At 38.6% G+C, this 24,953-nt stretch overlaps 1 pseudogene; it reads right to left on the bottom strand.

Moving 5' to 3' along the window:
• Positions 1 to 12,455: 12,455 nt before the first annotated feature.
• LOC143651224 (cytochrome b5 reductase 4 pseudogene) lies at positions 12,456 to 13,972 on the bottom strand (annotated as a pseudogene).
• Positions 13,973 to 24,953: the final 10,981 nt, after the last annotated feature.

The following is a 24,953-nucleotide window of genomic DNA, read 5'->3' as shown; positions in this document are numbered from 1 at the left end:
TACAAAATATATATTTTGACTAGTGCATCTCCTAATATAACTTATATGGGCAGTTTAATTGAACATCATAAGTGCATGGAACCTTGAGTAGGGCATGAGATTTTGTAGGTTTGTCCAGAATGGTGCCCCAATAAATCCCAGAGTGATTTGAACAGTGAATTTAAAAGTATTTACAAATTCCCCTTGGGGAAATGGTGAGAAAGAGGGAAAATTCAACTTCCAAATTTGAAGAAGGGCTGATATTCTTGCAAGCAGATAGGACAACAAAATCAATTGGCTGGACCCTCAATCTTGGGGGTTTATTCATATGAAACTTATCCCCTCAAAGTAGGGGCTAAGTTTCCCCTCATATGAAACTTATCCCCTCTAAGTTTAAGTAGGCTATGCCTACTTAAAATTAGACCTAGGAGTCACTCCAGAGGACCTCTTTTGTTGTTCAGATGTGGTCTATCAGCCATCATGGGAAGCAAACTCATTGCCCTCACACTGTCTACATGGGACATGACTCCCAGCGGTGTAAACTTCCCTGGCAATGTGGGACAGAAATCCTAGAATAAGCTGGGACTCAGAATCAGGGGCTTGAGAAAACCTTCTTGACTGAAAGGGGGAAGAGAGAAATGAGACAAATAAAGTGTCAGTGGCTGAGAGATTTCAAATAGAGTCAAGAGGTTATCCTGGAGATTATTCTTACCCATTATATAGATATCCCCTTTTCAGTTTAAGGTGTGTTAGAGAGGCCAGAGGGAAGTGGCTGAAACTGTAGAGCTGTATTCCAGTAGCCATGTTTCTTTAAGATGATTATAAAATGACATGGCTTTCACAAAGTGACTGTGTGATTGTGAAAATCTTGTTCTGATACTCCTTTTATCTATGGTATGGACAGATGAGTAAAAAATATGGATTAAAAATAAATAATAATGAGAACAAATGTTAAAATAAATTGGGTAGAGGGAAATACTAGTGGTCAATGAGAGGGAGGGGTAAGGCATATGGTATGTATGAGTTTTTTCTTTTCTTTTTTATTTCTTTTTCTGGAGTGATGTAAATGTTCTAAGAAATTATCATGGTGAAGAATATACAACTACGTGATTTTATTGTGAGCCATTGATTGCACACCAAGTAGAAATGTTCATATGTTAAGAATGTTCGTGTTTGTATGTTGATTGGTTTTATTAATAAAACTTTAAAAAAAAGAAGAAAGACCTCTTTAACTCAACCTCACAGCTGGAGGAACTAGAAAATAAAGAACAAACTAAACCCAAAGTGAGAAGATGGAAGGAAATAACAATGATTCAAATGAAAATAAATGAAATAGAGAATTAAAAAAAAAACAATAGAGAGAATCAAGAAAACTAAAAGTTGATTCTTTGAAAAGATCAATAAAATTGATAAATGTCTAGCTAGAATAACAAAGGAAAAAAAAGAGCAAGGATGCCAATAATTGAAATCAGAAATGAAGGTGGCAGAACACTACTGACCCCACAGAAATAAAAAGGATTATTAGAGGATGCTGTGAACAATTATTTGCTAACAAGTTGGATAACCTAGATGAAATGGACAAATTCCTAAAAATACCCAAACTACCAACAATGACTCCAGAAGAAATAGGAGATCTCCACAGGCCAATAACAAGTGAAGAAATTGAATCACTAATCAAAATCCTCCCAACAAAGAAAGCTCAAGATCAGATGGCTTCATTGGTGAATTTTACCCAACATTCCATGAAGAATTAACACCAATCCTGCTCAAAGTCTTCCAAAAAATTGAACACTTATTCACTCAGTCTGTGACATCAGCATAACCCCAATAATCTAGCCAGATAAAGATACCACAAGAAAATTACAGACCAATATCCCTTATGAATATGATGCAAAAATCTTCAACAAAACACTAGTGAACCAAAAACATCACATTAAAAGAATAATAAACCATGATTAAATGGGATTTATTCCAGGGACACAAAGGTGTTTCAACATTAGAAAATCAATTAATGTTGAATTTCTTGAAGGACAAAAAACCCCACATGATCCACTCAATTGATGCAGAAAAGGCATTTAACAAAAATAAGCACCTTTTTTGTTAAAACACTCAGAAAACTAAGAGTAGAAGGAATCTTTCTCAATATGATAAAGGACATATATGAAAAACCCATAGCTAACGTCATACTCAGTGGTAAAGGCTAAAAGCCTTCCTCCTGGAGTCAGTACAAATACAAGGATGCCCTCTATCACCACTGTTATTCAACCTTGTACTTGGAGATTCAGCTAGAGCAAAGAGGAAAGAAAAAGAAATGAATGACATCCAAATTGGAAGAAGTAAAACTTCCACTATTTGTAGGTGACCTGTTCCTATTTATAAAAAATCCTGGAAAAATCCACCAAGAAGTTACTAGCACTAATAAATTTAGCAATGTGGTGAGGTACAAGATCAACAAACGAAATCAGCAGTGTTTCTACACATTAGTAATGAACAATCTAAAGAGGAAATTAAGAAAATAATTCTATTTAAATATCAAGTAAAAGAATCAAATATCTAGAAATGAATCTAACCAGGGATATAAGGGACATGTACATGGAAAAATATAAAGCATTGCTGAAAGAAATCAAATAGCTAATTAATGGAAGGACATTCCATGTTCATAGATTGGGAGACTAAATGTTGTTAAGTTGTCAATTCTACCTCAAGCTATTTACAGATTCAACACAATCACAATCAAAATTCCAGTGGCTTTCTTGGTAGAAATGGAAAAGCCAGTGATCAGGTTTATATGAAGGGGGAAAAAAGAAAAAGAAAATGATAACAATTAATATAAGATTAACTATTAAGCCTAGAAACCACACAAGTCCTTCTGCACCAACTGTGCAAAACTTTCCTATGTTGCAACCTGACATTTTAGGGCTTTTCTTTCCAGAGGATGATAATTTAATATTCACAAAGAAAATTATGTGATGGAAGCTTATAAATTGTCCAGGTTATCATGCCTCATACAATTAGATTCTGAATTACATGTTAAATTACCATAAGCAGCTCCTGCACTGTTTCCATCCTGTGTGCATCCCTGCAAAGCTCCATATGCCTTTCTTGTCTGCTGCTTATAATAAAATAATTCATAATTCAGAGTCATAGACTAGGCTATTCACCTGCCATCATTTGACACATAACAGAAAAAACCTCACTTGTAACTTTGATGAAACGGTGCTAACTCTAGCCCTAAAATAGCAATTATGTACTGATAAAACCTACAATGGCCAGTGACGTGGACTGGGTAGGAACTAAGGACTATGGAAAAAAAAAAAAAGAAAAAGAAAAATCATACAGAAGTGTATTAGTTAGGGTTATCTAGAGAAACAGAATCAACAGGGAACACTTGCAAATATAAAATTTATGAAAGTGTCTCACGTGACCGTAGGAATGCATGGGTAGTGGAAGAAGGTAGTGATAAATATGAACTTCGACCACGTGATCAGTTACAGAAACGAGGACTGTAATGCTGCTTTGTTTGTGTTATACTATTTAAGTTGCAAGATATCAAGTTTAAGAATGAATGTTGCCCAAGGATTTGCACCCTATTCTGGAGAGATTTAATGTGTTTCCAGTTATATGCTGGGCAGTTGAGTATTGTCAGGTAAAAGAAAAAATGTGTGCTTATTTGTTTTCATTTGGAAATTAAGTATGGTCTAAGGTGATATATATATATATATATATATGCCAAGTTGACAAGGGGTGGACTGTCATGGTTAGGGGCAGGTGTCAACTTGGCCAAGTTGTGGTACCTGTTCATCTGATTGGACAAGTGCTGGCCTGTCTGTTGCAATGAGGACATTTCCACAGGGCAGGCTGCGAAGCCGACGACTCCAATGGATGGCCTGGATGAACTCCACAGGAGAGGCTCACCAGCCAAAGCAGGAATGCAACCTGTCTCCTCTGAGTCCTCCTTAAAAGGCTTCCCATGATTGGATTTAGCATCACTAATTGCAGAAGATACTCCCCTTTGGCTGATTACAAATGATCATGACCTAATCCTATGAAATGTCCTCATTGCAACAGACAGGCCAGCACTTGTCCAATCAGATGAACAGGTACCACAACTTGGCCAAGTTGACACCTGTCCCTAACCATGACAGTCCACCCCTTGTCAACTTGGCATATATATATATATATCACCTTAGACCATACTTAATTTCCAAATGAAAACAAATAAGCACACATTTTTTCTTTTACCTGACAATACTCAACTGTCCAGCATATAACTGGAAACACATTAAATCTCTCCAGAATAGCGTGCAAATCCTTGGGCAACATTCATTCTTAAACTTGATATCTTGCAACTTAAATAGTATAACACAAACAAAGCAGCATTACAGTCCTCGTTTCTGTAACTGATCATGTGGTCGAAGTTCATATTTATCACTACCTTCTTCCACTACCCATTCCATGTTCCCTTTCCACTCAGCAAGCACTTCAGCTGGCCGTGGTTCTTTGCCTGGTGGGGTGACCCAAACCTTCATTCCTGAAGTCTCAGAGCCATTAGTGGTCCTGCCTGGATTGTGTTGTTGCAGTTTTCCATTGATTTTAATCACAGGGCATGGTAGTACTAATAGACACCCCAGGGGATCTCCTATATTCCAAGAAAACTCTTCTTTACCTCCATTATGTAGTTGCAGTCCTAGTTCCTTCTGATAGTCAGGGTCAATTACCCCAGACAATAATGTAATCCCCTTCTTGGTGTGTTGATCCAGAGGCATAAGTAGCCCAAAGTGGCCAGGTGGCAATCTTAACTTCCAGTTCAGTGGTATCACTGTTGTTTCTCCTGGAGAAAGCACACCCTGTTTTGGAACTAAAACCTGTAGACCAGCAGAACTCAGGGTAGCAGGGACAGGAAGCAAAAATTTTCCTAGTGGATCACTAGGAGTAATAGTGAGTGGCACCACACCCATTTCCACCCCTTGGTTCCTGGACCCATGGATCCTGGCTATGGGAGAAACAGCACCATACAGCGGACGCTGATTCAGAGCATACACAGCTTCCTGGAGAACATTACCCCAGCCTTTCAAGTTTTTGCCACCTAGTTGGCACCGTAATTGAGTTTTCAAAAGGCCATTCCACCGTTCTATCAATCCAGCTGCTTCTGGATGATGGGGAACATGGTAAGACCAGAGAATTCCATGAGCATGTGCCCATTCCCGCACTTCATTTGCTGTGAAGTGTGTTCCTTGATCCGAAGCAATGCTATGTGGAATACCATGACGATGGATAAGGCATTCTGTAAGCCCACAGATAGTAGTTTTGGCAGAAGCATTGCGTGCAGGGAAAGCAAACCCATATCCAGAGTATGTGTCTATTCCAGTTAGAACAAATCGCTGCCCCTTCCATGAAGGGAGTGGTCCAATGTAATCAACCTGCCACCATGTAGCTGGCTGGTCACCTCGGGGAATGGTGCCATATCGGGGGCTGAGTGTGGGTCTCTGCTGCTGGCAGATTGGGCACTCAGCAGTGGCTGTAGCCAGGTCAGCCTTGGTGAGTGGAAGCCCATGTTGCTGAGCCCATGCATAACCTCCATCCCTACCACCATGACCACTTTGTTCATGAGCCCATTGGGCAATGACAGGAGTTGCTGGGGAAAGAGGCTGACTGGTATCCATAGAACGGGTCATCTTATCCACTTGATTATTAAAATCTTCCTCTGTTGAAGTCACCCTCTGGTGTGCATTCACATGGGACACAAATATCTTCATGTTTTTAGCCCACTCAGAAAGGTCTATCCACATACTTCTTCCCCAGACCTCTTTGTCACCAATTTTCCAATTATGGTTTTTCCAAGTCCCTGACCATCCAGCCAAACCATTAGCAACAGCCCATGAGTCAGTATACAAACGCACCTCTGGCCAGTTTTCCTTCCAAGCAAAATGAACAACCAGGTGCACTGCTCGAAGTTCTGCCCACTGGGAGGATTTCCCCTCACCACTGTCCTTCAAGGACACCCCAGAAAGGGGTTGTAATGCTGCAGCTGTCCACTTTCGGGTGGTACCTGCATATCGTGCTGAACCATCTGTAAACCAGGCCCGAGTTTTCTCTTCCTCAGTCAATTCACTGTAAGGAACTCCCCAAGAGGCCATAGCTCTGGTCTGGGAAAGAGAAGGTAATGTGGCAGCAGGAGCGGAAACCATGGGCATTTGTGCCACTTCTTCATTTAACTTACTTGTGCCTTCAGGACCTGCTCTGGCTCTATCTCGTATATACCATTTCCACTTTACAATAGAGTGCTGCTGTGCATGCCCAACTTTATGGCTTGGTGGGTCAGACAACACCCAACTCATGATAGGCAACTCAGGTCTCATGGTAACTGGGTGGCCCATGGTTAAGCGTTCAGTCTCTACTAAGGCCCAGTAGCAGGCCAAAAGCTGTTTCTCAAAAGGAGAGTAGTTATCTGCAGCAGATGGTAAGGCTTTGCTCCAAAATCCTAAGGGTCTGCGTTGTGATTCTCCTATAGGGGCCTGCCAAAGGCTCCAGATAGCATCTCTATTTGCCACTGACACTTCCAGCACCATTGGATCTGCTGGATCATATGGCCCAAGTGGCAGAGCAGCTTGCACAGCAGCCTGGACCTATCGCAGAGCCTCCTCTTGTTCAGGTCCCCACTCAAAATTAGCAGCTTTTCTGGTCACTCGATAAATGGGCCGGAGTAGCACACCCAAATGAGGAATATGTTGTCGCCAAAATCCAAAAAGACCCACTAGGCGTTGTGCCTCTTTTTTGGTTGTGGGAGGGGCCAGATGCAGCAATTTATCCTTCACCTTAAAAGGGATATCTCGACATGCCCCACACCACTGGACACCTAGAAATTTTACTGAGGTAGAAGGCCCCTGTATTTTTGTTGGATTTATCTCCCATCCTCTGACATGCAAATGCCTTACCAGTAAATCTAGAGTAGTTGCTACTTCTTGCTCACTAGGTCCAATCAACATGATATCATCAATATAATGGACCAGTGTGATGTCTTGTGGGAGGGAGAAACGATCAAGGTCTCTGCGAACAAGATTATGACATAGGGTTGGAGAGTTGATATACCCCTGAGGTAGGACAGTGAAAGTATATTGCTGACCTTGCCAGCTGAAAGCAAACTGTTTCTGGTGGTCCTTACTAATAGCTATTGAGAAAAAAGCATTTGCCAGATCAATAGCTGCATACCAGGTACCAGGGGATGTATTGATTTGCTCAAGCAATGATACTACATCTGGAACAGCAGCTGCAATTGGAGTTACCACCTGGTTGAGTTTACGATAATCCACTGTCATTCTCCAAGACCCATCTGTTTTCTGCACAGGCCAAATAGGAGAGTTGAATGGGGATGTGGTGGGAATCACCACCCCTGCATCTTTCAAGTCCTTAAGAGTGGCAGTAATCTCTGCAATCCCTCCAGGAATACGGTATTACTTTTGATTTACTATTTTGCTTGGTAGGGGCAGTTCTAGTGGCTTCCACTTGGCCTTTCCCACCATAATAGCCCTCACTGCACGAGTTAGAGAACCAACGTGGGGATTCTGCCAGTTGCTCAGTATGTCTATGCCAATTATACATTCCGGAACTGGGGAAATAACTACAGGATGGGTCCGGGGGCCCACTGGACCCACTGTGAGACGGACCTGAGCTAAAACTCCATTGATCACCTGGCCTCCATAAGCCCCCACTCTGACTGGTGGTCCAGAGTGACGTTTTGGGTCCCCTGGAATTAATGTCACTTCTGAACCAGTGTCTAATAATCCCCGAAATATCTGATCATTTCCTTTTCCCCAATGCACAGTTACCCTGGTAAAAGGCCATCGGTCTCCTTGGGGAAGACTTAGAGGAAGGTTAACAGTATAAATTTGTGGCAGTGTAACAGGTTTCTTCCCCATAGGGACCTGGCCTCCCCTTCATTCAAGGGGCTCAGAGTTTGTAAACTGTTTCAAGTCTGGAAATTGGTTAAGGGGCCGTGACTCTGTGTTTTTGTAATTCAGGTTAGACTTCTGTTCCCTTGACCTAGAACTCTTTTGTTTATACAGCTCCAACAAGAATTTAGTAGGCTGCCCTTCTATTGTATTTCTAGGCACCCCATGATTTACTAGCCAATGACACAAATCTCTGTGTGTCATATAATTTTGATGCCTCCTTTGAGTTTGTTGTCTATTATAATACCCACGTCTACCCTGTCTTTGGTGATTAAGTGCTGCCACCTGACTTCTGCCAACTCGGGATCCTGTCATCCCCATTGTGTTTAAGGATTCCAGCTCAGTGACAGCAGTTCCTACAGTAATATCTGACCTACAGAGAAGTGCAACCACAGAGCTCTTGAGGGATGATGGTGCTAGTCTCACAAATTTATTTCTTACTGTTCTGGTAAAAGGTGCGTCCTCTGGACATTCCTGGGGTGTAAGAGCAGGCTTTGCATGATAAATCCACTCTAACATCCCAATCTCTCTAAGCCTCTGGATCCCCTCATCTACATTATACCAGGGCAGTTCTGGCATTTCAACCTCAGGTAATGTTGGCCACCTTTTGATCCATGTTTCAACCAACCACCCAAACAAGCTGTTAACACCTTTTCTAACTGCTCTAGCTATAACATTGAATGCAGAATCTCTGCTTAGTGGGCCCATATCAATGAATTCAGCCTGATCCAGCCTTATATTCCTCCCACCATTATCCCACACTCTTAAAATCCATTGCCACACATATTCCCCTGATTTCTGTCTATATAAATTGGAAAACTCACACAGTTCTTTTGGAGTATAACGTACCTCCTCATGTGTGATACTTTGTACCTCACCTTTAGGGGCCTGTTGGGACTTTAGTCTAGTTATAGGTCTAGAAGAAATGAGGGGTGGTGGGGGTGGGTCATGAAAAGAATTAGAAATGTCTTCCAAGCCATTTGCTTCAGGGCTTTCATTTGCAGTTTCATCTGGTGAAACAGGATTGATAACTCTAGGGCTAATCCCTTCAGGAGGAGGTTGGGTGGCCAATTCCTCAAGGCAGGCTGGAGGTGGGGCGGCTATGTCCTCAGGGCAGACTATTACAGGGTTATCTAAAGAAGGCTCAGCATGGTCTAGGGTTTCAACCTCACCTCCAACATCATTATCAATCCATATGTCACCATCCCATTTTTCAGGGTCCCACTCCTTTCCAATCAATGCTCTCACTTTAACGGCAGACACCATGCAAGACTGAGATTTCAGTTTACGTTGTAAAGTTGCTACTCTAACAATAAGATTCTGAGTCTGATTTTCAGAGATCTCAAGTCTACGGCTACAGGAAATAAAATTTTCCTTCAGGATACTCATAGAAACCTCTACATCTTTCAGACGGCACTTAAGCTTCTTGTTTGAAGCCTTAAGCCCATCCCTTTCACCCTTTAATGTAGACAGTGTATCTAACAACAACCAACCAACATCTCTATAACTCTTATTTCTACAAAACTCTGTAAAGGTGTCAAAAACATTATCCCCCAGAGTCTGGCTTCGTACAAGCGAAGCATTAGGAGAATCGAATGATGATATTTTGACTATCTCCTTTGCCAACTCAGTCCATGGATTGGGAGTGTCATTCTGATTACAGGAATCAGAGTCCTTAGTGTCTCTGAGCCCAGTCAGAGTAGAAAACCATTCATAAAAACCCATTTTTAAGATTCTGTTCCTTAAGAACCACTCCCGGTACCAAGATGTATTAGTTAGCGTTCTCTAGAGAAACAGAATCAACAGGGAACACTTGCAAATATAAAATTTACGAAAGTGTCTCACGTGACCGTAGGAATGCAGAGTCCAAAATCCACAGGGCAGGCTGCGAAGCCGACGACTCCAATGGATGGCCTGGATGAACTCCACAGGAGAGGCTCACCAGCCAAAGCAGGAATGCAACCTGTCTCCTCTGAGTCCTCCTTAAAAGGCTTCCCATGATTGGATTTAGCATCACTAATTTCAGAAGACACTCCCCTTTGGCTGATTACAAATGGAATCAGCTGTGGATGTAGCTGACGTGATCATGACCTAATCCTATGAAATGTCCTCATTGCAACAGACAGGCCAGCACTTGTCCAATCAGATGAACAGGTACCACAACTTGGCCAAGTTGACACCTGTCCCTAACCATGACAAGAAGGGTAAGGGCACCAAATAGTCAAAGCCATCTTGAAAAGGATCAAAGTTGGAGGATGCATGCCTCCAATTTTAAAACTTATTACAAAGTTACAGTAATCAAAACAGCATGGAACTGGCACCAGAACAGACTGGTGATTGAATGGGATTGAATTAAGAGTTCAGAAATAAACCCTCACATCTATGGCCAACTGAGTTTTTATATATATATAGATATAGATATAGATAAATTATATATTTTATATAATTATATATAAATATATATATTAAATATATATATTTTAATTGCATAATATAACATATATTATATATATCTATTTATTTATCATATAATATGAACCCTCACATCTATGGCCAACTGAGTTCACATATATATATATGTATGTATATATATATATGAATATATAAATATTATATATTTATTGTATAATATAACATATATAAAGAAAGGAAAAAACAATAATTTTCAAAGCACTCTTTAACAAGTGTTACAGGACAGATTCCAGAGTTTGTCATGGGCTACCATATGATCCTCTCAGATTTTTCCTTCTAAGCTGCTTCAGAATATAGGAGGCTAAAAGGCATACACTTTTTTAAATCATCACAATCAACTTTTTTTCTTTTTTGTGAAAAATAACATATATACAAAAAAGCAATAAATTTCAAAGCACATCACAACAATTAGTTGTAAAATGGATTTCAGGATTTGGTATGGGTTATAATTCCATAGGTTTTTACTTCCAGCTGCTCTAAGATACTGGAGACTTAAAGAAATATCAATTCAATGATTCAGCAATCATATTCATTTGTTAACCCTATCTTCTCTGTATGACTCCACCATCACCTTTGATATTTCTAGCCCATTCTTTAGGGGTATTTGGGCTATGGCCATTCTAAGTTTTTCATGTTGGAAGAGACTGTCAATAATATGGGGTAGGGAGATGGAACTAGCTGAGGCTCTGGAGAGGCTAGGCCCTCTAGGTTTCAGGATTTATCTGGTCCAGGGACCCATCTGGAGGTTGAAGGTTTCTGAAAAGTTACCCAGTGCATGGAAACTTTGTTACAATTCTACAATTTTAGGTTTTTACTACTAGCTGCTCTAAGACACTGGGGATTAAAAGAAATATAAATATAATGATTTAGCAATTATACTCATTTGTTAAACCCTACCTTCTCTGTATAACTCCACCATCACCTTTGATCTTTCTACCATTCTTTAGAGCTATTTGGGCTATGCCCATTCTAACTTTTTCCTGTTGGAAGGGGCTGTCAATAATATGGGATGGGGGAATGGAACTAGCTGACATTCTGGAGAGCTGTCCCCTATGCATTTCAGGATTTATCTGGTCTAAGGACCTGTCTGGAAGTTGTAGGTTTCTGGAAAGTTACCCTTGTGCATGAAACATTTGTAGAATCATATATATAATGACCTAGGTGTTCTTTCAATTGTTTGGAATGGTTTGGGTTGGGGGTTGGCAGGTTGTGATAGTAGCAGTGTCTGACTGAAGCTTGCATGAAAGTGACCTCCAGAGTAGCCTCCTGACTCTATTTGAACTCTCTCATACACTGATACTTTATTAATGACACTGGTTTTCAGGATGGCATTGTTGAGCCCATGGTGCCAGGGCCTGACTCATGGAGACTTTGACCCCAAGATGTCATGTCCCATGTAGGGGGGAGGGCAATGATTTCACTTGCAGAGTTGGGCTTAGAGAGAATTATGGCCAACTGAGTTTTTAAAAATATATACATATGTTTTTGTGAAACACCTCCAGTATCTTTTATTACTGCATTCATCCACATTTCCACAACAAGGATGAAAAAGGACTTACCTATCATTTTATTCTTTATCGGTGTCATATGCATACACACAAAATGTTTGGATCACTTAATAAGTCATAACATTCCATGTTTGAATATTAATAACAAGGATGTAAGTGATCATTTCCTGAGTCAACAGTGCAATGTAAAATTCAATCTGTATTGGTTATAAGACATTTTACATCATAGAAATGTGATCAAAGTGATCTTTTACACTTTATCATGTCATAAAATGCAAGTGCTCACTGTGGAACAGTGATAAAGACAATTTAGATGGTAAGGAAATTTGTGATTCATAACAAAGACTCCCATATGTATTTACTACCATGATTGACTTTCGAGATTATGTATCAGTAGTAAAAGTGGTAAAATAAGTTATGGTACAAAATAAAGCATAAGTCATCTATACTGAAGGAAGATTTTATTTCATTTAAGAAGTGGAAGCCTGGATTCTAAGTTAGTCTTTTTGTGTATACAAAAATGTTTTCTTAAAAAAACTCAAGCAATCACAAATTTAGAAAATCCATTGAATAAACGACAATGACAGCTCTTTATTATGCTGTAAAACTGTGAATCTCATCTTTGGAAAAGTTAAGATCATGCAGCAACCTTATTCCTTGTTCTGTAAAGAGCATTGGTCCATAAATGCAGATAAAGACTCTGGATTCATCTAAACTTTTTTTCAAAAATTCAGAAAGAAGAGCTGAGGAAATATGCCCTTGTTTGCCATTCCATTTAGAAGTAGGTGCTGAGAGAAACATCCAATTGGCTTCTCCAAATTACATCATCTTCTATTTTATTGAAGAACATCAGCTTCACTTTCCTGAGACTGGATATATTATTAGTCAAGGCATAATTCAATACTTTAACCATTGGTGTGAAGCCTGTTCCAGTTGCCCATAAAAAGAGATCTTCCAGTTCTTGGAAATGGGATTTTCTAAAATTGCCCTTAGGACTGTTTATGGAAACAAAATCTCCAATCTGAAGATGATCAAGCTCTGGTGTGAAGAGTCCATCTGGATAGATTTTGATCAAAAAGTAGATGTATTTATTGTTGGGAAGAAGTGGTTTCTGGAAATTTGAGAGTAAGGAACCAAATACAGGTGCATATGGCTTCTCTATCTCTGTACCCATAATAATTAGCTTGAGGTAAATATGGTACCCAATTGGCACCTGAAGATGAGTACTTGGTGGCAGCATCATTCAAAAAAGCTTTGTATCATGAGTAACATCTTCCTTAGAAATTAACTGGCACTTTCTGTAGTGCAAAGCTGTATCTTTCTTTGCAATAAGTGAATTATGATTCTCCAGAGGGTGAGCAAGATATTTCCAAGAGTTATTTTCTTTTTTCTTTGGGACAATTTCTATTTTTCCCACATGCTTAACAATCTGCATCGAAAAATCTTCCTGAATCTCATGGCTTAGCCCCATATGTATGAGATATGAATAATCCTTGATAATTATTTCTGCTCTAAAGGAAACATCCTGATGATCAATTATTACCAAGTTTAATTTGATATTCTTCTGTTTAGGATATATGACAATGGTGACAGAAGACTGTTTGGAACCAGTCATAGCTTGGAGAACTAGGTCCTTCTTTGACAAGTGTATCTGTCACTTGGCTTTGGGAAAGCATGCCATTTAAGACTTTCTTTTCCTCATGGTAGTCTTTAGAAACAGTAGGTTTAACTGCCATTCTGCCAACCAGGCACTCTTTGAGCATGGATTCATAATTGACCCAATGATGAACCTGATCAAAAAGGTCAGTACCATCTGATCCTTCAGCTCTCATGAGCTCATATTCTCCACCAGGATGATATTCCACACATGCACTGACATTATAAACAAACCCTCTTATGCCTATCCAACAATCATCTTTTTTGTTGTGTTTTTAAAGTTCTTCTTCAGTTACTTCAATTACTCTTGCTTTCAATCCTGTAAGGTCCTTTCCACTTTTGGTCAGTCGAATCCAATCCATAAGACTTCTGCCCTGTTTAAAAGATACCAGAGGTGATCCATTGCTGAGAGCTGTGGGCTGGGAAAGACCGGAAAGGGACATTCAGGATCCTGGACCCCTAGCCCGGTTTCTCCCCGGGGTCCACCACCTTAAGGGCTCACTCAGCTAAACCACCTTTGAGTGGTGCCTCAGGCCACAGCTCTGCAGCTGGGCAGAGCTAAAAAATATTTTTATTATAAACAACGAATGAACACAAACATTCTTGACATGGTTACAATCGATGGCTCACAATATCATAACATAGCTGTGTATTCATCATCATGATCTTTCTTTCTTTCTTTCTTTTTTGAACATTTGCATCTCTTCAGCAAAAGAGAGAAAAAAGAAAAAACTCATACATGCCATACCCTTTACCACTTCCTTTCATTGACCACTACTAGTATTTCAATCTACACAATTTATTTCAACCTATGTTCCTCCTATTATATGTTTATTTCTTATCCATGTGTTTCACTCATCTGTCCATACCATAGATAAAAGGAGTACCAGACACAAGGTTTTCACAAGCACATGGCCACATTGTAAAAGCTTTATCATTATACAATCATCTTCACAAATCAAGGCTACTGGAACACAGCTCTACAGTTTCAGGTACTTCCCTATAGCCACTCCAATGCACCATAAACTTAAAAGGTGTATCTATATAATGCATAAGAATAACCTCCAGGATAAACCTCTCAGCTCTGTTTGAAATTTCTCAGCCACTGAGACTTTATTTTGCCTCATTTCACTCTTCCCCCTTTTGGTCAAGAAGCCTCTCTTAATCCCTTGATGCTGAGTTCCAGCTCAGTCTAGGATTTCTGTCGCACGTTACAGAGGTTTACACCCCTAGGAGTCATGTCCCATGTAGAGAGGGAGAGGGCAGTGAGTTCATTTGCTGTGTTGGCAGAGAGAGAGTCCACATTTGAGCAATAAAAGAGGTTCTCTGGGGGTGACTCTTAGGCCTAATTTTATTTATTTATTTATTTATTTATTTATTTATTTATTTATTTATTTATTTAAAAAAATTTAACAACAAATGAACAAAAACATCAAGATACGATCATTCCATTCTACATATATAATCAGTAATTCACAATATCATCACATAGTTGCATATTCATAATTTCTTAGAACATTTGCATCAATTCAGAAAAAGAAATAAAAAGACAACAGAAGAAGAAATAAAATGAAAATAGAGAAAAAAAAGATTATACATACCATACCCCTTACCCCTTGCTTTCATTGATCCTAGCATTTCAAACTAAATTTATTTTAACATTTGTTCCCCCTATTATTTATTTTTATTCCATATGTTCTACTCATCTGTTGACAAGGTGGATAAAAGGAGCATCAGACACAAGGTTTTCATAATCACACAGTCACATTGTGAAAGCTATATCGTTATTCAGTCATCATCAAGAAACATGGCTATTGGAACACAACTCTACATTTTCAGGCAGTTCCCTCCAGTTGGGCATAATTTTAAGTAGGGTTAGCCTATCCTTTGTGGGGATAAGTTTCATAGGGACAAACCCTAAGATTGAGGGCCCAGTATTGACTTGGTTGGCCCCACTGCTTGTGAAAATATCAAGAATTCTCCAAATGGGGAAGTTGAATTTTCCCTCAAGTGGACTATGCAAATACTTCTCTATTCACTTTTCAAATCGCTCTGGGATTTATTGGGATATCACACTAACCTGGACAAACATACAAACTCTCATGTCCTATTCAAGGTTCCATGTACTTATGGTGCTCAATAAAAATGTCCATATAAGTTAAATTAGGAAATGCACTTGTCAAAATATAAATTTTGTACCAAATAAAGATTTCTTGCTTTAGTCTCATATTGAAGTTGAAGTTTTAAAATATGATGACCATCTATTTTCAACACTACTGCAATATTAACATTCCTTTGTTCTTCCTCATACAAAAGCATTTTTTAATTTGTACATTTAGTCACTATCATTGTATACTCTAAGCATTCCTAGATTATACCATCTCAGTCTTTATCGTATATCTTTTCTTCTGGTTTCATTTGTGCCCCCAGCCCTCCTCCCTTTATCATTCTCACATTCAGCTTCATTCAGTGTACTGACATTATTATGCCACAATGAGGCAATTTTGTGCTATCCATTTCTGAAATTTTACACAGTCCTGTTGCACAATCTGTATCCCTTCAGTTTCAATTACCCAATCTCTACCCTATTTCTATCTCCTGATAACCTCTTCTTAACTAAAATTCTCCAAGTTCACTCATTAATGTTAGTTCATACCAGTGAGACCATACAGTATTTGTCCTTTTATTTCTGGCTAATTTTACTCAGCATAATGTCCTCAAGGTCTATTCATGTTGTTACATACTTCATGGCTAGATTCTGTTTTATAGCTGCTGAATATTCCATCATGTATATATACCACTGCTTATCTAGCTACTCATCTGTTGATGGACATGTGGGCCGTTTCCATCTCTTGGCAACTGTAAATAACGCTGTTATAAACATTGATGTGCAAATGTCTGTTTGTGTCTGTTCTAGTTTGCTAGTTCCCAGAATGCAGTATCAGAAATGGATTGGCTTTTAAAAGGGGGAATTTAATGAGTTGTAAGGTTTACAGTTCTAAGGCTGAGAAAATGTCCCAATTAAAGCAAGTATAGAAATGTCCAAGCTAAGGCATCCAGGGAAAGACACCTTGATTCAAGAAGGCTGATGAAGTTCAGGGTTTCTCTCTCAAGTGGAAAGGCACATGGCAAACACGGTCAGCATTTCTCTCTGATCTGAAAAGGCATGTGGCAAACATGGCATCATCTGCTACCTTTCTCTCCTGGCTTCCTGTTTCAGGAAGCTCCCTGGGAGACATTTTCCTCCTTCATCTCCAAAGGCCACTGTCTGGTAGAATCTCTGCTTCTCATGACTATGTCATTCTGCAGTGTTCTGTTGTCCTTCTCTGCTCTCTCCAAATCTCTCACCTTCTCCAAAATGTTTCCTCTTTTATAGGATTCCAATAAAGTAATCAAGACCCACCTGGAATGGGTGGAGACACATCTCCACCTAATCAGGTTTAATGGCTACACTGATTGAGTCACATCTCCATGTAGATAAGCTAATTAAAGTTTCCAAATTACAGTACTGAATAGGGATTAGAAGAAATGACTGCCCTATGAAATGGGATTAAGATTAAAACATGACTTTTCTAGGGTACACAAATCCTTTCCAACCAGCACAGTGTCCTTGCTCTCATGCCTTCTGAATAGATACCTAGCAATGGTATTGATGGATCATATGGCAATTCTATACTTAGCTTCCTGAGGATCCACCAAACTGTCTTCCACAGCAGTTGTACCATTTTACATTCCCACCAACAGTGGATAAGTGTGCCTATTTCTCCACATCCTCTCCAGCACTTGTAGTTTTCTGTTGTTTTTTTTTTTATAATGGCCATTCTGGTGGGTGTGAGATGATATTACGTTGTAGTTTGGATTTGCATTTCCCTAATAGCCAGGGAAGTTGAGCATCTTTTCTTGTGCCTCTTAGCCATTTGAATTTCTTCTTCTGATAAGTGTCTGTTCATGTCATTTGTCCATTTTTAAATAGGGTTGTTTGTCATTTTGTGTTGAGTTGAACAACTCTTTATATATTCTGGATACTAGACCCTTATCTGATATGTCATTTCCAAACATTGTCTCCCATTGTGTAGGCTGCCTTTTTACTTTCTTGACAAAGTTCTTTGATGCACAAAGGTGTTTAATTTTTAGGAGTTACCATTTATATATTTCTTTCTTCAGTGCTTGTGCTTTGGGTGGAAATATCAAGTTCTACATTTCCCTCTAAAATTTTATGGTCTTAGCGCTAATGTTTAGGTTTTTGATGCATTTTGAGTTAATTTTGTATAAGGTGTGAGACATGTATCCTCTTTCATTCTTTTGCATATGGATATCCAGTTCTCCAAGAACCATTTTTTGAAGAGACTGTTCTGTCCCAGGTAGGTTGGCATGACTGTCTTATCAAAGATCAATTGTCCATAGATGAAAGGGTCTATGTCTGAGCACTCTATTCAATTCCAATGGTCAGTACATCTATCTTTATGACAGTACCATGCTGTTTTGACCACTGTCACTTCATAATACACCTTCAAGTCAGGTAGTGTGAGACCTCTGACTTCATTTTTCTTTCTCAGGATATTTTTAGCTATTTGGGGCACCCTGCCTTTCCAAATAAATTTTGTTATTAGTCTTTCTATTCCTGCAGAGTAAGTTTTTGGGATTTTAATTGGTATTCCATAGAATCTATAAATCAATTTAGGTAGAATTGTTATCTTAACTATATTTAGTCTTCTAATCCATGAATATGGTATGCCCTTCCATTTATTTAGGTCTTCTGTGATTTCTTTTGACAATTTCTTGCAGTTTTCTTTGTATAGGTCTTTGTGTCTTTAGTTAAATTTATTCCTAAGTATTTTATTCTTTTGGTTGCAATTGTAAATGGAAACTTTTTCTTGATTCCCCCCCCCCCCACCGATTGCTCATTGCTAGTGTATAGAAACACTACAGATTTTTGAGTGTTGATCTTGTAACCTGCCACTTTGCTGTACTCATTTATTAGTTCTAGTAGTTTTGCTGTGAATTTTTTTGGGTTTTTGATGTATAGCATCATACCATCTGCAAACAGTGAGGGTTTTATTTCTTCCTTTCCAATATTGATGCCTTGTATTTCTTTTTATTGTCTAATTGCGCTGGCTAGAAATTCCAACACAGTGTTGAATAACAATGGTGACAGTGGGCATCCTTGTCTTGTTCCTGATCATAGGGGGAAAACTTTCAGTTTTGCCCCATTGAGGATGATGCTAGCTGTGGGTTTTTCATATATTCCCTTTATCATGTTGAGGAAGTTCACTTCTATTCCTATCCTTTGAAGTGTTTTCTTCAAGAAAGGATGTTGAATTTTGTCAAATGCCTTCTCTGCATCAATCGAGATGATCATATGGTTTTCCTGCTTTGATTTATTGATATGATATATTACATTAATTGATTTTCTTATGTTGAACCATTCTTGCATACCTGGAATAAATCTCACTTCGTCATGGTGTATAATTCTTTTAATGTGATGCTGGATTTGATTTGCAAAAATTCTGTTGAGGGTTTTTCATCTATATTCATTAGAGAGATTGGTCTGTAATTTTCTTTTCTTGTAGTATCTTTATCTGGCTTTGGTATGAGGGTGGTGTTGGATTCATGGAATGAGTTAGGTAGCCTTCCCTCCTCTTCAATTTGGTATTAATTCTTTCTTGAATGCTTGGTAGAATTCACATGTGAAACCATGTGGTCCTGGGCTTTTCTTTTTTGGGAGCTTCTTGATGACTGATTCAATTTCTTTATTTGTGATTGGTTTGCTGAGGTTGTCTATTTCTTCTCGAGTCAATGTTGGTTGTTCATGCCTTTCTAGGAAGTTGTCCATTTCATCTACGTTGTCTAGTTTATTAGCATAAAGTTGCTCATAGCATCCTTTCATTACCTCCTTTATTTCTGCAGGGTCAGGGGCTATGCCACGTCCTCCATTTCTGATTTTATTTATTTGCATCCTCTCCCTCCCTTTCTTTTCATCAACCTTGCTGAAGCTTCATCAATTTTATTGATTTTCTAATAGAACCAACTTCTAGTTTTGTTGATATTCTTGATTGTTTTCAGGTTCTCAATTTCATTTATTTCTGCTCTAATCTTTGTTATTTCTTTTCTTTTGCTTGCTTTGGGGTTAGTTTGCTGTTCTTTCTTTAGTTCTTCCAAGTCACAGTTTATTCCTCAATATTTGCTGTTTCTTCTTTTTTTGATGTAGACATTTAGGGCAGTAAATTTCCCTCTTAGCACTGCCTTTGCTGCATCCCATAAATTTTGATATGTTGTGTTTTCATTTTCTTTTGCCTCTAGATAGTTACTGATTTCTCTTGTAATTTCTTCCTTCATCCACTGGTTGTTTAAGAGAGTGTTGTCGAAACCCCATATATTTGTGAATTTTCTGGCCCTCTGCTTATTATTGATTTCCAACTTCATTCCTGTATGATCTGAGAAAGTGTTTTGTATGATTTCAATCTTTCTAAATTTATTGAGCTCTAAATTTATTTAGATCCTTCTAAATTTATTGAGAGCAAGTCTCTATAGACAAGATAGCATATTGTCTATCCTTGAGAATGAACCATAAGCACTTGAGAAAAAATGTATCCTGCTGTTGTGGGGTGCAATGTTCTATAAATGCCTGTTAAGTCTAGTTCATTTATTGTATTATTCAAATTCTCTGTTTCTTCATTGATCCTATGTCTAGATGTTCTATCCATTGATGAGAGTGGGGAATTGAAATCTGCAACTATTATGGTAGATGTGCTATTTCTCTTTTCAGTGTTTGCCTTATGCAATTTAGAGCACTCCAGCTCAGTGCATAAATATTTATAATTGTTATGTCATCTTGTTGAATTGTTGCTTTTATCAATACATAGTGTCCTTTGTCTCTTTGACTGTTTTACATTTGAAGTCTAATTTGTCAGATATTAGTATAGCTACTCCTGCTCTTTTCTGATTGTTGTTTGCATGAAATATGTTTTCCCAACCTTTCACTTTCAACTTATGTTTGTCCTTGGATCTAAAATGCATCTCCTGTAGACAGCATATAGATGGGTCCTGTTTTTTAATTCATTCTCAATCTATGTCTTTTGATTGGGGAGTTTAATCCATGAACATTAAGTGTTGTTACTGTAAGAGCAGTACTTTCTTCTACCATTTTGCCTTTTGAATTTTATATGTCAAATCTAATTTTTTCTCTTTTTACATTTACTGATAGTCTTTATTTCTCCACACCCATCTCTCCTGTCTTTTCCTATTTGTCTCCAGTGCCCTCTTTAGTATTTCTTGCAGAACCTGTCTCTTAGTCACAAATTCTCTCAGTGATTTTTTTGTCTGAAAATGTTTTAATTTCCCCCTCATTTCTAAAGGACAATTTTTCTGGATATAGAGTTCTTGGTTAGCAGTTTTTCTCTTTTGCAATCAAGTATATCATCCCATTGTTTTCTCGTTTCCATGGTTTCTCCTGAGAAATCTACACATAGTCTTATTGGGCTTCCCTTGTATGTGATGGATTACTTTTCTTTTGCTGCTTTCAAATTCTCTTTCTCTTTGACATCTAACATTCTGATTAGTGAATGTCTTTGAGTATGTCTCTTTGGATCTATTCTGTTTGGGGTATGCTATACTTCTTGGATCTGTAATTTGAAGTCTTTCATCAGAGTCGGGAAACTTTCAGTGATAATTTCCTCCATTAGTCTTTCTGCTCCTTTTCCCTTCTCTTCTCCTTCTGGGACACCCACAACACATATATTCATGTGCTTCATGTTGTCATTCAACTCCCTGAGTCTCTGCTCATATTTTTCCATTCTTTTCCCTATATTTTATTTTGCTTGTTGGATTTCAGATGTCCCGCGCTCCAGTTCACTAATCCTTTCTTCTGCCCCTTCAAATATAATGTTGGTTTCCTGTGCTTTTTTTTTTTTTTCCTTTTCCATCTCTTCTATTGTGCATTTCATTCCATAAGGTCTTTGATTTGTATTTTCAGGCTTTCAATTTCTTATTTTTGTTCTCCCATTGACTTTTTTATATCCTCCATCAACTCGTTGATTTGATTTTGGATGAGATTTTGTATGTCTGTTCGAGCACCCTGAATTGTTGTTTCAGCTTTGGTATCTCATCTGAATTGTTGTTTTTTTCCTTTGACTGGGCCATATCTTCAATTTTCCTAATATAACTTGATACTTTTTGCAGGTATCTAGGCATTTAATTTCCTTCATTAGTTCATTCTGGAGATTGTTTTCACTCTTTTATCCAGGATTCTCTTGCTGGATGGCTTTGTTGTCTCTCTGTTCTTTGACATTCAGTTCAGCTTATTCTCAGCCTCTAGCATAGGTTTTGTTTAACAGATCAGAAATTTTCATATCTTGTTTTCTTGTTTCTTGCCCTGCCTGTATGCCTTTTTTGTTCTTAGGAGGGTCTACTTAGATATTATAGACCCAAGCCAGATTTTCCCAGACAAGACTGGCCTCTTCTCAGGAGGAAAGAGTCACCTGCATTAGTTTTCCTGAGGGTGAGACCCAGCAGGTTGACAGATTTCCTAGGAAGCCTCTAGACTGTGTTTTTCCTATTCTGCCCAGTATGTGACACTTGTTTGCCTGCAGGTCCCACCAGCATAAAGTGATTGGTACCTTTAGCTTCAGGAGACTCTCCCTGCTGGGGGCAAGGTTGAGACAGAAGAGAGGTTGTAGGCTGCTTTAATCACTTCTGTTTTCCAGACCCTGGGGTCTGAATTCCTTGAGGGAAGGATTCCACCTGAGCTGGACCCCACCCCTCTCCTGTGGAAGGCACAGCATCCAGGGAATTAATTCCTTTCACCTGACCAACCTCTTTGTCTCTCAGACAAGTTAAATTCTGCCCTTGCCTGGGGCAGTTTGAGCCTGAGAAGCCATGCAATTCCATCCAGTGAGCAGCTGAGCAACAGAAACAAAGCAAAAAAAAAAAAAAAATACAAAAAACCATTTCAGAGCAGGACACTCATTCCTCAGGTTTGTTAATCAAGAGCTTAACATGGTACTTTCCTGTATGTATTCCCAGGTTCTTATGGCCCCCTCTCATTCCCCCCAGCCCCACCTCCCCACCCCCCGTTTTTTAGGGGCTAGCCTTTTTCAAATATTTTGTGCTGTCCAATCCAAAAAACCTTCATTTTGTTTTGTTTTGTTTTCCATCAGTCCTGCCCCTTCTGTGCTAGGGTAAAACCTTCTAGTACAAAAAGCTCTTATTTGAGGTTTATCTGAGCTGGGGTCCTATTTTGAGTAATCAGAATTTGTTAATTAATTCTGCAAGTGGAGCTTGGTTGCACTCAGCCCCTGGTTGCTAGTAAAGTCTCTTTCCTTTCCCCTCTGGGAAGCAGCCTGTGGGGGAGGGGTGACAGCCTCCATGGCTTGGGGGACTCACAGTTTTGCATGGAATTATAACTGGTCCCGCTTGCCAAGACTGTTGTATGCCATGTGTCCAGTCACTGATGTGGCCCCAGCATTTGTTCTGTACTGTTCCTGGCTATTTACTAGCTGCTCTGGAGGACAAACTAAACTCCACACCTCACTAAGCCACCATCTTCCCAACTGAATTTTGACTAGGATTCCAAGTCTTCTCCTTTGGCAATGAATAATCTCATCAACAAATGTGTGGGGAAAACTGGATATCTATATGTAAAGTAAGGAGGTTGGATCCCTACCTCATACCATATATTAAAATGAACTCAAGATGGCTCTTTAACATCTATAATGTTAAAGATAAGAACTGAAACTACAAAAATGCTAGAAGAATATATAGGGAAACATTTTCAGGACCTTGTATTAGGCAATGGCTTGTTAGACTTTACACTAAGAGCATGAGGAACAATAGAAAAAGAAAATAAATGGAAGTTCATCAAAATTAAGAACTTTCGTGCAATAAAAGACTTTATCATAAAAGTAGAAAGATGACCAGCTGAATGAGAAAAAATATTTGGAAATAATATATATGAAAAGAGTTTAATATTCAAATTATACAAAGAACTCCTACTATTCAACAACAAAATGATGGCCCAGTTAATGGGCAAAAGACTTGAATAGACATTTCTCCAAATGGCCAAAAAGCACATTAAAATGTGCTCAACATTATTAGCAAGTTGGGAAATGCAAATCAAAACCACAATCAGATACTTCCTCATACCCACTAGAATGGCTGCTATTAAAAAAAACAGAAATCGCAAGTGTTGTAGAAGATGTGGAGAAAAAGGAACACTCATTCATTGGGAAGTGAATGAATTGAAATGAATTGGTGGGAAGGTAAAATGGTACAGTCACTATGGAAAATGTTTTCAATGTTCCTCATAAAGTTAGGTACAGAATTTTCATATAACTTGGCAATCCCACTTCTAAGTATATAACCAAAGGACAAGAAAGTGGGGACTTGGACAGATATTTGCACACTGATGTTCATAGTGGCATTACTCACAATTTCCAAAAGCTAGAAGCAATCCAAGTATCCATCTACAGATGAATGGTTAAACCAAGTGTCACATATATATACATGGGATATTATTCAGCTGCAAAAAGGAATGAAGTTCTGATACATGTTACATTATGAACCTTGAAGAAATTATTTTGAATGAAATAAGTCAGACACAAAAAGACAAATATTGTGTGATCTCACTTGTATGAGATAATTAAAATACTTAATTTCATAGTCGCAATCTAGAAATACAGGCTACTAGTGGCTGGGGTGGTGAAAGGGAGTGGGAAATTAATGCTTAATTTGTACGGCATTTCTGCTTAGGATGACCGAATGTTTTGGTAATGGATATGGATATTGCAGCACAACATTATGAATGTAATTAACATCAATAATTAGTATATTTTCAAGCATTTTAAATGGCAAATTTTAGGTTGTATACATATTACCAAAATAAAACAATTAGAACTGTACTCCGGAAACAGCAAAACCTAATGTAAACTATGAACTATAGTTAATAGCATAATTATAATAATACAGTTTTATTAACTGTAACAAAGGTACCACACTAATGCAAAATGTTAATCAGGGAAAGTTTTCTCTGTGAGCGGTACATATGTGAACTCTGTAATATCTGTGTCCTAGTTGGCTAGCTGCCGGAATGCAATATACCAGAAAACAGAATGGCGTTGAAAAAGGGGAATTTAATAAATTGCTAGTTTACAGTTCTAAGGCCAAGATAATGCCCCAGTTAAAGCAACTCTATAGAAATGTTCAATCAAATGTATCCAGGGAAAGATACCTTGGTTCAAGAAGGCCGATGAAGTTCAGGGTCTCTCTCTCATTTGAGAAGGCACATGGTGAACACAGTCAGAGCTTCTCCCTCAGCTGGAAGGGCACATGGTGAACACGATGTCATCTGCTAGCTTTCTCTCCTGGCTTCCTGTTTCATGAAGCTCCCCGGGAG

Source organism: Tamandua tetradactyla, chromosome 12, assembly GCF_023851605.1.
Source record: "Tamandua tetradactyla isolate mTamTet1 chromosome 12, mTamTet1.pri, whole genome shotgun sequence".
Lineage (NCBI taxonomy): Eukaryota > Metazoa > Chordata > Mammalia > Pilosa > Myrmecophagidae > Tamandua > Tamandua tetradactyla.
The sequence above is the reverse complement of the archived record's forward strand: the minus strand, read 5'-3'. Positions and strand labels throughout refer to the sequence as shown.